General features: G+C 34.5%; 2 pseudogenes; both read left to right on the top strand.

The window, feature by feature from the left end:
• Positions 1-9,532: 9,532 nt before the first annotated feature.
• On the top strand, positions 9,533-9,651 carry LOC111744536 (annotated as a pseudogene).
• Positions 9,652-16,939: 7,288 nt separating this feature from the next.
• LOC111744522 lies at positions 16,940-17,058 on the top strand (annotated as a pseudogene).
• The last annotated feature ends 291 nt before the right edge of the window (positions 17,059-17,349 follow it).

The following is a 17,349-nucleotide window of genomic DNA, read 5'->3' as shown; positions in this document are numbered from 1 at the left end:
AATGTGACAGCAATTTCTTTAAAGCTTATTGCATGATAGAATGATTTTTTTTAAACTACAAATAACTTTCAGGTATTTGCTCCCTTTATCCCTGTCTAGCCCTGTATCCTCCATTACTGCAATGTTGTATCACATGGCCAGTAGGCAGATCTTCTGGTATTTGAGAAGTTATGCTTCTGACAATGTCTGTCAATTTTAGAAAAAAATAGCTATAAATCTATGTTAAGCAAAAGATTCTCTGATCATAAAAATCTGGGGGGGAAAAAAAAAACCTCTAATACTCTGAAGTTTTACACAGCAAAAGGGCCCTCTATTACAAGTTTATCTACCACCTGGGGGTAACACAAGACCCTAAAAAAGGCTGTCTGACATCAGAAAAACATCTGAAGACCTTACTAAAACAGTAGATTGAGACAGACAAAAAAATTTCTTAAGGCCCAAGACAATAACTGATCATCAAGCACACACAGATGATGTCTGAGTATTCTCCAAGCACAGGCCCGCAGGCTATACTTTTGAGAAAAGTGTTCTTCTTCAATGGTTAAGGCAGATGAAGCTATCTGAAAAGCTCATTTTGGTAGAGAAATCCAACTTCCCAGCACTGCTATAAAAATGATGTGTTTCTGCCATATACAGCACCATAATTCAGAGGAATTTACCCTCAAATGAAAACTCCTCAATGCAAAACACATGGCTGATAACGCCCTTTATACAGACTGAGTGTAACGGGTTATTTATGTATGCACATTAAAGCCCTGTGAAGGTGAAGATTAGAAGAGTAGCAATATAATTTTAGTGATTTAGAAGAGAAATTGAACAAATCACAAGTAATTCAATCACACTGGAATCTATAATGATTGTTGGGCATTTCTATTTTTACTTATGGCTCTTTAAATAATAAACTGTAGAGAAAATCATATTCAGAATTTTTAGTTCATATTATGCACTGGACACTATGCTACATGAATTTTGCTGTTTATTCTCAAAATAAATTTAAGAAACAGAAATCATTAATACCTTGCTAGAAAACCACAAGCCCAAAATGACATCACTCCCATTAAAATCCCATGATGCTACACCTAGATTTAATGGCTGATCTAAGAGCAGTTTTAACCTCTTTCCAAAACTTAATTTTAATCAACCAATCTAGAATTTTCTGGTCAAGCACTTGTAACATAATATCTCATTTGGGCCAGTTTCTAAACTCCATAGAAAGAAGAGGCAATCCGTATAATAAAAACCCTTCCCATTTTCCTTCCTCCAAAGGAAAGGTGTCCTACCCCAAAATCAAACCTTTCTTTACTGTTGTTCATAGCTCTCTTGCCCTACCCATCTTTCTATAAAAACCTTCCATTTGTAAAAGTCCTAGGAGCGCCCTTCCAGTGGCTGGAAAAGACGCTGCCCTATTTATGTGATGCTTAATAAAGCTAATTAGCTCTTGAAATTTACTTGGTTGAATTTTGTTTTTTAACAACCTCTATTCTACAAATAAAAAAAACTAGGTCAAGGCCAGACTGCTATGGTGAGCTGGGATTTAATAGTTTGAATTCTGACCACAGTGTCAGGCTTCCCTTAAGAAACAAAAGAATCAAAGTTCATATGTCTTTTTTTACCCCCTAGCCCTAGTCTATCTAAAGAGACTGAAAAAGATGTAAACTTGAAATGCCTGAGAAGAGAAGATTTAAAACCCCAGAGGTTTCTGCAAATTTGTGTCTACATACATAGAATAGATTGCTAATTAGAAAAATTGCATTGGTGACTGTGTTTTGGTATCTTTCTTGATAGATTCCAAAGGCTTGACCCAAAAAAGCTGCAAAGTTGACCAAGGAAAGGTGGTAAATGGGAGCAGAATTTGTTGCCTCTAAACATACCTCTTTGGCATAAAAATTATCCTGGCCGATTATTTTTAATAAACAGCAGATACGGGAGCACTCTAAAACCCAACCATCTCTTTTGTAAAGATTTACTTTTATAAGGCAAATCTCTATTTGTAAGGATGTCTCCCTCTCAGTATCAGGAAGAAGAGGATGGCTGTAAATCTCTAGAAACTGTCCTACAAAGAAAGCAAAGACTTAAATCTGCATAACCACCAATTTACTGTTGAAGGGAAGCAGAGTTTGCTATACTCAAATAGGCCTCTTTGGAATATTATTTTAAATTAGTTATTTTTAAGGACCAGAAGGTTCAAGAAGAAATTTTTTTCACCTTCACTCAAACTAGAAAAACATTTAAGAGAGAAGGCATATTCTAGGAAGGAGCGATTACCACAGGTTAGCAGTCTCTAACCTTATTGGCATCAGGGAAGGGTGCAGATTCTAAAGGTCTGAGGTGGAGCTGAGGCAGTGATGCTAGAGCCTGGGAGCTGCTGCAAATACAGATGAGGCTTCACTCTGGCCTGCACTCACCTCCTGCTGTGCGGCCCGCTTCCTAACAGGCGCAGTTCCTAACAGGCCAGGAACCTGTACAGGTCTGTGGCCTGGAGGCTGGGGAGTCCCGCTGTAGATAACTATATTTTAATCTAAACTAGCCACAGTAGACAGGGAAGAACCTAGCAAGCCCCTTTTCAGATCTATGTCCCATTGTCTCTAGATGGTCCAGCCAATACTTGTTTACTAAACATTAACTCTCTTCATCTTGAGAATTGCCTTATATCCTTCTGAAGTCCCAGATACCCACCTCCTTCTTAATCCAGTTGATATATATTCCTCCTTTTGCCTATCTTTGGGATTCTTTATGTTTATGTGAATTACCTGTGCTTCTGTGTAACAGAGAGAAATGCTCACTTTCTGACTCCATCCTGTTTACGCCTGCTGTGTTCTTGCACATACACATACTAACCATTACACATACTAACCATTACAAAAACAGCCCCTTGTGGGAAGGTGTCTCTCCCAAAGAGATGGGATTTCATGACCGAAATCAAATCAACTGGAGTTAATGGACTGAGACCAAAGTTTCACGGTCTTCCTAGAACTCCAGCTGGTGCCCAGATGTCTGCAGTGTTCAATCACCTCTTGCTCCTCCTACTTCCCCATCTATTGACACAACAGAAGCCTGAATGCTATACTTTTAGAAGATGAATTTGAGGTATCAGTAGGACTCCCACCTTCTCAGTTGACACTTTCTTGATCTATACACTTATCCTTACTCCAGACTATGTTGTTCTGAATTTTGGCATTTTGAAGCATCAGTCACATGGACTTTGGACCAGTAACATGCGCATTAAATTTGATTGTCTTCCACTAATCTGCCTTATGTTAATTATTTGACCAGCCATAAGAACCAAGAGGGGAAGGGGAGGATTTCCACCTCCTCCACACTTTGATAACATCCATAACATAATTGACTCCCCACACTATATCTTTTTTGGTCTTTAGTTGATAAATGGTACGTAAGGTGATGTCTTGGGCCATTTCAAGGAGTTACTCAGTTTTCCTAGGTGTCACTCATGTATCAAGAGATATACATATTATTAAACTTATTTTTTTCTACAGCTAATCTGTTTTTTATTACAGGGAGATCTCAGCCAAGAATCGAGAATGGTAGAGGGAAAATTGTTTTTCCATTCTTATAGTGGCAGGTGGGTAGCTATTGAGAAAACAAAACAAATAAACAAACAAACAAAAAACCACCAAAGAGGTCTCCTAGTTAACGTTGCTCTAAGAAACATCAAAATACTTTGTCAAGAGCCTTTTCCTGCAATGGGAAAGTTTCTTGCAGTATGCTTTATTGATTGTTATCAAAATAGGGTAAATATATATTCCCAGTGCAAATATACATTCCTAGTCTTCAAGAGAATGAATTTTCAGGATTTCTATTCATCATTTGCACCCTGCAGATCCCTCATTTATATAAAAGTCAGCCTGGCAGAATGAAAACAGTTTCTATTTTGAAGATCATTAGACCTGTATTAAATAGAGGTTAGAATCAGATTCCATTGCTTACCAGGCAAAACATCTATCCATTATGAGACTCAGAATCAGACTGATCAAGTTCAAATTCCAGCTTAATCTATCTTTTCATATCTAAAGAATAGAAGTCATAACAGTAGCTACCTCCTAGATTGACATAATGATTAAGTTAGTTAATTCATGTGAAGTACACTATATATTTCCTGGGTGGTCCTTACAAAGGGTTAATTACTATTATTGTTGATATTATATTAAATTAAATAATCTTTAATATAAATTTTGATAAATTAGGTATTACATACAATTTTAAAGCATCTGGAGCATAGTATTTAACTTCAGCCCTACTTCTTCATTAAACTTTTATCTAAATATTGTACTGAAGTCTTTGAATCAAGGCTGTCCAGTAGGGGACACCTTTCCATTCTTAAAGCTGGGTGAGTTCTAAAATCAAGGATTACATCTATCAACATCTCTTTTTTTCCATAAAGTAACCTTTTCCAGAGGTATCCCTGGAAGAAGACTATTGGAACACCACTTTAACCCACATAAGTATTCAGTGGATAGAATATAGACATGTACAAAAACAAATCATTATCTTTGAGGCTGCTGAGATGAGCAAATGCTGCTTCACATTGTTAATGATATGAAATTCTTTCAATTTCTGTGTTTTTGCTTTTGTGCCTACTGAGAATTTCATCCCCGTCCTCTGGTGATGGCTGTGGCAAATGAGCTGACAGTAACTAGCCCTACGATTTCTTGCCCAATGCTTTATTAAGAGTTTTAGATCTATTAAATTCAATAGAGTTTGTTTGATGCCTTGGTCGCTGATTCTAAACATTATTCTCCAAGAATTAACCTTCTTCCATGACTTGCTGCCTCAGGTTTATGGTCACTAGAACTTTTTGTTGTTGTTGTTTATATTTGGTTCTGAAAAGGAAAAATGGCTTAATTTTGTTCTGGTTCTTTATTTTCCCTATCTACTTTTGAGATGCTAAGACATTGTGATTATACCTAGCATTCCAAATTCAAGGTTTATTATACACTGCATTTTCTTTTAAAATCACATTGTAAATCTAAGAGTATGCACTGCTTAAGAAGCAAAGAAATTCAGCATGCGATTTATGCATATATACTTAATTTCCCTATATTCTTTTAGCAAGTATCCATGACATTTATGTACCTACACTGATTTACAATCAAAGTTATAAAAAGACTGATAATTTTAAAAGCAAGCACACTTTTTAAAATTATAAACTTAAAACAGAATTATCTGATTGAACATCAATAAACCTGACAATTCAAGCCAAAGGTATTTCTACATACCCACATAGAAATTCTAAATCTTCTTTAAAAATTTTCCCTATGCTTCCTAAAAAAACAATAACAGAAACAAAAACAAAAACAAAATCCAATGTCAAGAAGGGTATAATAGGTGAAAATTTGCAAGTTTCATAAGTTTGAACTCTCCCTGTGGTAAACTGAATCCAGTTGACTGGAGTGTTGCATTTGGTCAGCTCAGCATTTATTATTTGTTTGTTTGTTTGTTTGTTTGTTTGTTTGTTTTTGAGTGACAGATTTTATATTTGAGAAGTAGATTTCTGGGGTGGCTCCATAGTGTAGTGTTTAGCACATCTGCTTTACATGCAGACAGTCCTGGGTTCGCACCCCAGGTGGAGCCAAGGACCATACCCAAGGTGCACCGGGCACCGGCTCCTCAGGTGTGCCAGTGCACCGGGGGTGCCAGGTGTGCACTGTGAGCATGTGGCAGGAGATGCTCTGCCTTCAGAGATTCAGTTCTTAAGGGGAAAACAGCAACATCCATAGGTCAGTGGTGGAAGTAGGGGTGGGGGAAATTAAAGAACAGAAATAAAAAAAAAGAAGTAGATTTCTAATTTATTTAAAGGTCATAAAAATTAGGCTATTACTCCTGATTGGCAAAATTAGCTGAAGCTGAATATCTGCTGTCTCCTGTATTCAGGGCATATATTATCCAAATGCCTCTTGGCTCCTTTCTTCCTAGCCTTCTCCACTCATTCATGTTAGTCTAGTCTCTGTATGCACTTGTGTTTGGTACCACTGACATGGAGATGCCTAGGAAAGATGTGCCAAATCCTGACAATTATATTGTATAACCTAGCAGAGATGGGTTAGGAATCTTTCAAGAAGTTTTACAATGTAGGTTACTTCAATATCATAATAATAGGCATGATGCAAATGAGAATAATTATCCATTTAGCAACTGAACAACTACAATATTATGCAGTCACTAAACATATTTAAAAAAATCACATGCAAGTATAAAAATAATTTGGTTAAATGACAAAATCATAAATAGATGCTACAGTTGCAGGTAAACGAGTACTGAGTTATAGCACAAAAAATTTCGATCTGGATATGCACTATCAAGGCACTGCCTGCAATGGATAAATAATCACCTAGAATTGTAGTGCTAAATTGAGCCAGAGAAACCAATTCCAGGACCAAAAATTCATATTTGCATATTAATTGCAACTAAGTATATTTTCACTGAAATTTAATTATTTAGTTATTTTTTTAGAACAAATTAGTGAAATAAGTATGCTTTTTTGGAAGAGGGGGAAATGTAAAAGATTATTGTATAAGTGTTGTCTGAAGTTTAAGGTGTAGAGGAATGATTCGATACCTGAAAAGAACCAAAGTCCACGGTTATGTCTAAGATTTTTAAGTAGAGTATCAGTTATGCAATATTTTACATAGCATAATTATTTTTTTGACATTTTTTGCATTTTTAAATATTTGTACTTTTGTTATTATTAAAAGAATTAATTGTCAGTGTAGGTGACTGGAAAACATTTTTAAAAGGTACAAATAAAATATAAAAATTACTTACAATCAAGAATTTACCATTAAAAGATTTGAACATTTTGGTATTAGTCCTATTCCTGCTAACACATAAGCTATGTGAAGACCAGAGGCTTCTATTTTGTTAATTAATATATTCAAATACCTAGACGAGTATTTGCCAAAGCAAACCAAAAAACAACTCAGAAGATATTAATTGAACATGTGATTTCGAAATTGAGATTCTATTTTAAATTTTGTCATTTTTTGGTTCATTTAATATAATATTGTTAGCATTTTCCACTGTCTTTAAATGTTTTTACAAAGTACCTTTTAAAACGACTGCATGATGTGCCATAATTTCTATTGCTGAATATTTAAGTTGTCTCCAGATTATCACTAACATCAAAATGCCTCAGTAAACATCTGTGTACATAAAGATGGTTAGTATTTGACTGTTTAATTATGACCTATTAATGGCAAAGGAGAAAATGTAGATCAAAACACAAACTATTCAAGTCTTTTGTCCTATATGCCATCCATATAGCTCCACCAGCAGCAAACTGAGTATTTAGGTTGACCATTGTAATTTTTATAAATTTCATAGGAAAGTAAATGCATATAATTGTTCTGATTTCTAGTTACTTGATTACTGATAATGCTGAATATATCTATTTCAATAACATTATTTTTAATTGGAAATATTGTTGCTTTAGTAATTTAAAAGAAAATCTAATGTACAAAATACTTAGTCTCATTTATCTGTGTATATCTATAGAAACATCAGCGTATACAGTATTTTGCTATGTAATTATATTACTCATAGCGTTAAGTAGCTAGTCAGACCTGAGTGACAGGAGAACAAAGGACTGGAGGCTCAGCCCAGAGAACACCTAAAGAATACCCCATTGGTAGTTAAAGAATCCCTCTTGCATCCTGGGAGACAAAGGCTGGGAGGGCCATAACCTATATTTGGTTTAATCTGGCCCACAGATGCATGCACAGAAAGTACTACCCTAACTTGCTCATAACTTCGGCCTCGTTATATCATCATTAAAATACCACGTTTATGCCTGGAAGTTCATGAATCTAATTATAACAGACTGAATTCTAGGTAAGTACATATGCATTAGACAGAGTTATATGGCAGCCAAGTGTCAATCAAAATGACTTCACATGCCAATTACCTAGGAATGTCTTTGTAATCACCCACTGCGGCCCAAATATAATACAGACCTTCCTACTTCTGTATGGTTACAGACCTTTTTGCTGAGAACTTGCTTCTCCCTTGGAGTATACTCTTTTATCTTTTCACCTCTCAAATTCCACAGGGCTGCAGATTTCCTTAGTGTGGCTCATCTCCTTCTAAAATGTGCCTTTAATAAATCTTACTTCTTCTAAATCTTGCTGACCAGTAATTTTTTGCTGCATCAGCGGGGAAGATCCGAGGAAAAATGCTCATTGTACTTCTGCGTCATTACCCCACCCATGCCACTGAGGCGATGCTGGAGTTCAAATCTCACTCAAACAGTAACAATAGTACATTAAGTAATCATTGTTTCAGAATATGCACGCGCACATGCACGTATTAATTATACATTCATTGACACATACATTCAATGTCTGATACATGCATATTCATTGACTGAAGTAGAATTATTTAAGAATAAAATTATTAATGTTAGTTTAGTCATTTGATTACAGAATATTAATTCCTAGTCGATCTTATACTTCAAAATATATTTATGCCTCATTCAGATGTTAGAATTATGTCCTTTCACACACACATATACTTTGAATTAGCAAAATAATATCTGCCTTAGAAAATTCCATATACATAAGACTTGCCAAACGCTACATATCTTCACAAAAACTTAAATGTATCACATATTTTTGACAGCAAAATTGAAAAAATACCCGTCTGTTGATTTTTTTCAACAATTTTTAGAGGCATAATTTATGGTAAATTTTATAAACATAATATAGATACATATGCAAACATATATAGCAATATATAATAAAATTGAATATACATATATAGCTAATATTATTTTTCCCTTTTTAGCACTTGGAGAAGGGTATTTAATTGTACCCAGTTATGGGGCGGGGTGTGGGGGTGGTGTGAGGAATCAATAGTATTTAATTTTCTGAAATGAAGTTGTAAAGGTAGTCTTGGTTAAGTGCTCAAACGAAAAGAGCACAGCCTGTAAGTATCCTCACTGATCAAAGATGCCCTGTGTTCTGCCATCCCAAGACACAAATCTGGTTGTTGCTGGCCATCTTTCAAATTGAGACTCATGTGATCAGTGGCAGATGTGTCTGTCTGCAACTGAGATTGGCTCCATCTGCAGTTTGCATCTGCTGTTTTGCTGAGGCCAGAGTGCAGGTGTGATGTAAAAATTCAAAGGGCAAGTCAACAGCAAAACAAACTAAAGAAGTGATTTTTCCTCTCTCATGATTGTATTTCTGTTTTACTTGCTTTCTTTCTACTTCAACGGTCAAGATGCTAATGAAATAACCCATGATCTGCTTCAGCCAATTATCTCAAGACAGTAATTATCATAATTTTTCACTAGAGTACTTAGAAAAAAATGGAAAGATGAGAAAAACAAATTTGAAAGCCAAAGGGGAAAAAAATAAATTATATTTCAAGGGCAGCCTCTGCTTGGATTACTTCAATTCCTGTTGATATAAGAAACGCTGCTGAAAACAAACACTGCTACTATGTGATTACATATTTGGCATTTTACTTTTTTTCATGAAACATATTTGGTTTAAATATACTTTTAAAATACAATACTGTGTATGGTCATACCACCCTGAACAAGCCCAATTCTGTCTGATCTCAGAAGCTAAGCAGGGTCAGGCCTGGTTAGTACTTGGATGGGAGATCACCTAGGAAGACCAGATGCTGTAGGCATAAAAAATAAAAAATAAAGATTGTAAGCTGACAAGGTCCTTGCAATCTGTGAGGGTAACCAAGGAGTGCCTCAACTAAAAAAATAAATGAATGAATGAATGAATGAATGAATGAATAAATAAATAAATAAATAAATAAAGTGAGGATTGAAAAAAACGACAATACTGAGAGATATTTTTCTTTGGTCTTTCAATGACTGAATATAGTTTAAAAATCAGAACTTCTGCAGGGCCATACTTCTCAAACTTTACTATAAGAATTACATTATTTTTTGGCATTTAGGTTGGGGCCTGAGGTTTGCCTTTCTAACAAGCTCTCAGATGGTGCTCATGCTTCTGGTCCATGCCCTACACTTTGATTAGCTAGGCTTCAGATTATAAATATTTGATTTTATAATGTTAAATAAATTTGAAAACTGTAAATAAGTAAAATGTAAACAATTTAGGGTTAACATGTTTATAAGTAGATTTACACAGACAATAAATGTAACTAATTACCTTAGTGATAACTAAAATCTAACAAGCTATTTTTTAGTTATTAAATCATCATGTTAGTATTTTAAGCATTTTCCTACCTTGAGAAAAACTTGGCTTGAGATCTAATGATAATTGTCTTCATGATCATTATTCCTGGGTATGGTAGATGGATAAGCATCATTTCTTTTGTCATTTATTTTCCTACTTGAAGTTTAAAGACTTTGTTCTTAGAGAGCAGTTTTAGATTCGGAGCAAAATTAAGAGGAATGTACAAAGATTTCTCATACAGCCCCTGCTCTGTGCATGTGCCCTCTACCCCATCATCAACATCACTCACAAGAATGGTATATTTTTTACCAAGGATGAACCTACATAATAATTTTGCATCCGTAGATGACATTATGTTTCACTCTTGTTGTTTACATTCTATTGCTTTGGACAAATGTATGACATACAGTGTTTCCATAATTATATTATCATAGGGTATTTTCACTGCCTCCCACCCAACAAAACATCCCCATTTAGCTTCCCTCTACAGCCCTGGCAACTTTTTATTGTCTCAATAGTTTTGTGTTTTCCAAAATGTCATATAGTTAGAATTATGCAGTACCTAGCCTTCTAAATTGGCTTCTTTCACTTAGTAATGCACATTTAAGGTTCCTTCATGTCTCTGCATGACTTGATAGCTCATTTATTTTTAGCATCAAATAATCTTTTGTCTGAATGCTCCACAGTTTATTCCTTCACCCACCTAAATATATCTTGGTTACTTCCAAGTTTGGGCAATTATAAATAAAGCTGCTATAGACAGTGGCGTTCAGGTTTTTGTATGGACATAAGTTTTCATCTCCTTTGGGTAGATACCAAGGAGTGTGATTACTAGATCATATGGTAATAGTATTCTTTGTTTTGTAAAAAACTATCAAATTACCTAAGTAGCTATACCATTTTGTATTCCTGCCAACAATGTATGAGAGTCCCTGTTACTCCACATTAAGCCAATATTTGCTGTTCTCAGTGTTCCAGTTTTTGGCATTGTAACAGTTGCGTAGTGATATCTAGTTTCAATTTAATTTATTTGATGACATACTATATGGGGCATTTTTTTTCAGGTTTATTCGCCATTTGTATGTCATCTTTGATGAGGTATCTGTTAAGGTTTTAGGCCCATTTTTTAATAAAGTTGTTTTCTTATTTTTGTGTTTTTGAAGTTCTTTATATGTTTTGGATAACTATCCTTTATCAGATGTATCTTTTACAAATATTTTCCTTCAGTCTGCAACTTGTCTTTTTATTCAATTGACATTTTGTTTCACAGAGAAGACATTTATAATTTTAATCAAGTCCAGCTTTATTTATGTCATGGATTGTTCTTGTGGTGTTATATCTAAAAAGACATCATCATACCCAAGGTCATCTAAGTTTTCCTTCATGCTATCATCTAGGAGTTTCGTAGTTCTGCATTTTACATTTAGATTTGTGATTCATTTTGAGCTAATTTTTGTGAAAGATGTAAGGTCTGTGTCTAGATTCATGTGTTTTGCATATGGATGTCTAGTTGTTCAAGCACCTTTTGTTGAGAAGACTATCTTTGTTTCCTTGAATTGCCTTTACTCTTTGTCAAAGATCAACTGAATATGTTTATGTGGCTCTATTTCTGGTTTCTCTATTTTGTTCCATTGATTTGTCTATTCTTTCATCAATGCTACAGTGTCTCAATTACTGTAATTTATAGTAGTAAGTCTTGAAGTTGGGTAACATCAGTTCTCTAAACTTGTTCTTTTCCTTCGATATTGTGTTAGTTATTCTTTTGTCTCTCCAAACAAACTTTAGAAAAGTTTTGTTTACATTCATAAAATAATTTGCAGGGATTTCGGTTGGAATTGCATTGAATCTATAAATCAAGCTGGGAAAAACTGACATCTTGACAATATTGAGCCTTCCTCGCTGTAAACCTAGAATATCTCTTAAATTACAGGCATACCTCAGAGATATTAAGGGTTCAGTTCCAGACCACTACAATAAAGCAAATATCACAATAAAGTGAGTCAAACATTGTTTTTGGTTTTCTAATGTATATAAAATGAATATTTACACTATTCTGTAGTCTATTAAGTTCACAATAGCATTATGTCTAAAAAAATGTATAAACTTTAATTAGAAATACTTTATTGCTTAAAAAATACTAATGATCACCTGAGCCTTTAGTAAGTCGTAATCTTTTTTGTCGGTGGAAGAACTTGCCCGAGTAACATCAAAGATCATTAATTACAGGAGGTCACCATAACAAATATAAAATGAAAAAGTTTGAAATATTGCAAAAATTATCAAAATGTGACACAGAGACAGGAAGTGAGCGAATGCTGTTGGAAAAATGGTACAGATAGACTTGCTTGATAGAAGGTTGCCACAAATCTTCAATTGGTAAAAAATTCAATGTCATTTGTAAAGCACAATAGAGTGAATCACAATAAAATGCCATATGCTTATATTTCATTTGTAGTTTCCCTCACATAGATCTCGTACTTATTTTGTTAGATTTATACCTAAATATTCTATTTTGGGAGTGGTAATATAAATAGTATTGTATTTTTTTAAATTACAATTGTTTATTGTTGTTATATAGGAAAGTGATTGACTTTTGCATATTAACCTTGTATCCTACAACCTTGCTATAATCACTTAACTACTAAGATGTTTTGGTTTGGGTTTTGTTTTTGTTGACTCTTTCTGATTTTCATGTCATCTTGGAACAAAGACAGTTAGTTTTACATCTTCCTTCCCAATCTGTTATACCTTTCACTTTCCTTTCTTACCATAATGCACTAGTAAGGACTTTCAGTATGATATGGAAAACAGTGGTGAGAAGAGTCATTCTTGCTTTTAACCTGATCTTTGTGGAAAAGCTTCAAGTGTCTTACTTTTAATGTTAGCTGTAGGTTTTTGTAGATAGTCTTAATTAATTTGAGAAAATTTCTCTTTTCTGAGTTTCCATGAGTGTTTTATCATGAATGGGTATTAGATTTTGTCAAATGCTTTATCTGCATCTACTGATGTAATCATATATCAGTATAATGTGATGGATTATGTTAATTGATTTTCAAATGTTGAACCAGCCTTGCATACTTGGGGTAAATCCTACTTGCTTATAGTGCACAATTCTTTTAATACTTTTTGGATTCGATTTGCCAATATTTTCTTGAGGATTACTGATTTATGTTCATGAGCAATATTGATCTTTACTTTTGTTTTCCTGTATTTCCTTGGTCTGGTTTTGATATTAGGGTAATGCTGGACTCATAAGATGAGTTAGGAATGTCATCTATTATTGATCCTTCCTTGCCCTTGTGAATTATTTCATAATGTTGAAATAATGTTGATTTCATAATGTTGAAATAATTCAACATTATTTCAACATTATGAAATAATGTTGATCTTCCAAATTCTCTTATTTTCAAGCCCAGGAATGGGCTTGAAAATAAGTATGATCTTCCAAATTCTCTTATTTTCAAGCCCAGGAATTATAATTCATCCCTTCCACTTACCTTTTGTTTTTCTATTAAGTTAGCTGCAGAGCTGAAATCTTAGTTATTTGGATCCCCCATTGTTTGGATTCCAGTTATTTTGATCTGTTCCAACTGCATTGTTCTCTTACATTTTTCTATGCTAAGTACAGTTCATAGACTAGTAATAAGGGCATCAAATGAGAGCTTGTTAGAATCTTGGGTCTCATTCAGACCTACTAAATTAAAGCTTGTATTTTATGAAAATCCTCAGGTGATATGTATGTACATGCAAGTTTGAGAAGTAGTGCTGTCAAGTCTAACATCTCTGATTATGAAGTATAAATCACTACTTTGGGCCTGGAGTTAGAAACATGCCTAAAAACAGTAGGAGCGCTTGGGACAGACAGACAACTATTCAAATCCCAGCCCTTCTGCTTCTTAGATGATTCTCTTAAACAAGTAATTCAATAATTCTCCTCACTTCCCTCATTTGTAAAATGAAAATAATAATGCCTTGTTGCTGTAATAAAAAATATGTGATGAAAATATAAAGTACTCAGCACAATGTGGCATGATGTAATAATCAATTGTTTATAAAAATTACTACTATCATGGGAAATTAAATTAGAGGAATGAGAGGATGTGGTTGCCTGGGATTCAAGGAGGTTAGTTGTAAAGCTGGCCCGATAACCACTGTGATTCATTCTAATACCATGTAACTTTGCCATAATATAGCAATTGTCAGCAGTTTGACTAATTTTATATTTTAAAGGATTCTCAGTTTTCCTCTGGCACCATGCTCAGCATAGTAATTTTTCTTTTATCATTTTTTCTGAGAAACATTTTTAGAAAATGGGGGAAAATGAGCCTTCTCTTACAATATATCAAAGCAATATAATAGACTATTTAAAATATATTTCTTAGCAAAACATATTAAATGGGTCATTATTTACATGAGATTTTAAAAAGTCATTATGGCCTATTGTGCAAATTTTAAACTGACATTGGATAGGTAAATTATATTTAGGCAGTTTTCAAAAACTAGATTTTTGATTCAATAGACCATAGCATATCTTTGATGTTCTATTTTGTAATTCGTTAAATTATTTTCCAGCATATGCATAGCTATCATGATGCTAACGGGTATTCATATTTAAATTAGGCTAAAGTTACTCTACACCTATATAAGCCAATTTTTCATATAAAAATTTTGTAACTGAAAAAGCTATAGAGCAGAACCAAGTATTTGCACACATATTTATAGCACCGTGATTTCTACATTATCTCTGTATTTGTTAGGGATTATCTGCTGTGTCAGTTATCAATTTATTGCCTCTCAGCTCTGAAAACACCCTTCAATGAGATAAATAACCAAATTTGTTTATGCATTTCTCCTTTAAAGCGAATAGAAATTACGTTTCCTCATTAGAAGGAAGCGGGGTGGGGATACTGCAGGAAGTAGAGCTTTCTATAATTTCTAGCATGATCCAGGAGAGTCTTTTGAAGACATCTAGTAAGGAACTACCCGGTAGCCACCCGCCCAGAATGTGATCCTTTGAGCTTGCAGCCTTGTTTGGGCAGTACCTTTCAGTAGATAGTCTGGACAACTCTGACAAGCCCTATGTAGGTAGACTGTATGCAAGTACGTGCATCCTGGAGAGTCATCCACCAAGTAGTCAGCCCTTCTTCAAAGAGCAAGCACTGAAAGCCTTTTGCTCCCACTGGCACCTGGATTCCCACTGCACGCCCAGACACCATTTGCTCATTACCTGCACATCATATGCACTATGGAGGGTGGCCTGCTGTCTGCAAAGCAGTGCTAGACCAGTTCTAGCCTGGCCAAACCAGTGATCATCTCTGCTATCCAGAGGCCAAACCACATCTTCTCCAAAGAGCACAAAATCCCTTCCAAGTTTGTCCTTCTTGAGCACTCTCCCTCAGTCTTAGGGTACCATAGAGAATTTCTTGATAGCTTATAGCTATGTTTATTATAGTTAATAATTATTTGTATCATACTGCCTCTCTTTAACTTGATTGGACCTAGACTGCTACCTTGGCTTTCTATAATTAAAAGTGAAAATTGTTCTAGAGATCATTTTCTTACAAGAAATGTAACTACTACTTATCACGAACTATCTATGTGCCAGGCTCTTCACAAATATTATCTCATTTAATCTTCATAAAAATTTACAAAGTAGTACTTCATTTTACATTTTAAAGAACTAAAGCTTATACTTAAAGTAGTTTACTCAGGGTTGAGTGAATGGCTTGAGCTTCAAAACCAGTCATCTCAATACTATCACTGTATTTGTAACAACTATCTTGTTTTATAAACATGCCCAAACTTAGCTAAATGTCTAAGAATATTTCATTGTTTTTGAATGATTATAGGTTTGTTATCTAGACAAAAATTAAATTGTTTCTAGAAGGTATTATACTATAGTTATTACAGAACACAATCTGAGCTTTCATGGTTTCCCCATACTGATAGATTGATATTCTACATCTAAATAAAAAATTGAGGGTCTTAGAGTAGAATAGGGTTGTCAGATAATGTACAGGATGCCTAATTAAATTTGAATTTCAGAAAAATAATATTTTTTTACTACAGGTATGCCCCAAATTGCATGGGACACACACACACACACACACACACACACACACACACACACACACCTGTGTTCTTACTTGTTAAATCTGATAATCCTAGAAGAGAAGGCACCTTTTCCCTGTTATTGTATCTAGAAATTTCTGTGATCCTATTTAGTTCAAAATAAGCTACAAACTAGACAGTTTACCTAGAATCGTTTCCCATTTTCTAAACATATAATGTTGCTCACTTCAAGAAGTCTACTTTCCTTCTAAGATTCCTCATAGATCCTAGGTAGATTCTAAGATCCAAGTAGATCTCTAATAAGAATTACATTTATTCATTATGCCATGTCTTCTGATCTCATCCACTAAGGTTAGTCAAGAGATCTTTTAAGAAATCCCAAAAGTTGTTGTGGATACATGATGATACATGGCTATATTAAAAATTCCCAATTAGTTAAGAAGCCAGACAGGAAATTTAAGATGACTATTATTATCTTGGCACCTATTAATCTACCTTGTTACTAATATAAACACCCTTCCTGACAAGATGCAGAGGTGTTGAGAAAGATGCTTAATTGCACGCAACACCACTACACCAACTGTTCCTGCTCAGCAGTTACTTCATTTCCATGGATTCCTATCACTCTATAAACTCCTGGTTCAAACATACCAACAGAAGAGATTAATGGTTAGTTAAAAATATTTACTATCATCTACAGCCATGCTACACTGAAGAAACCCTATCCTGTCTGATCTTGGAAGCTAAGCAGGGTTGGGCCTGATTAGTACTTGGATGGGAGACCACCTAGGAAGACCAGGTGCAGTAGTGTAAAAAATAAAAAAAATAATACTAAAATAAATTTAAAAAAAATATCTAGAATCTTCCTAATCTTTAGTAATAAGAACACCATTTCTTCAGAGCATGTTGCCATTTAGCTAGCAAACCACATTCTCAAGCCTTCCTTACAATTGTGTATGATTGCAGAAAAAGTTTTAGTCATCAGACACAAATAAAAGTGTCCTTAAATGGAGGGATAGGACACTTCTCTCTCCCTTTTTTTCTGCTGGGTAGTATAAGGATGTAATGATTGGAGCTGAAGCAATTCTCTTGGATTGTGAAG

The sequence above is a fragment of the Pteropus vampyrus genome, unplaced genomic scaffold (assembly GCF_000151845.1).
Source record: "Pteropus vampyrus isolate Shadow unplaced genomic scaffold, Pvam_2.0 Scaffold136, whole genome shotgun sequence".
NCBI classification, from domain to species: domain Eukaryota; kingdom Metazoa; phylum Chordata; class Mammalia; order Chiroptera; family Pteropodidae; genus Pteropus; species Pteropus vampyrus.
The sequence above is the reverse complement of the archived record's forward strand: the minus strand, read 5'-3'. Positions and strand labels throughout refer to the sequence as shown.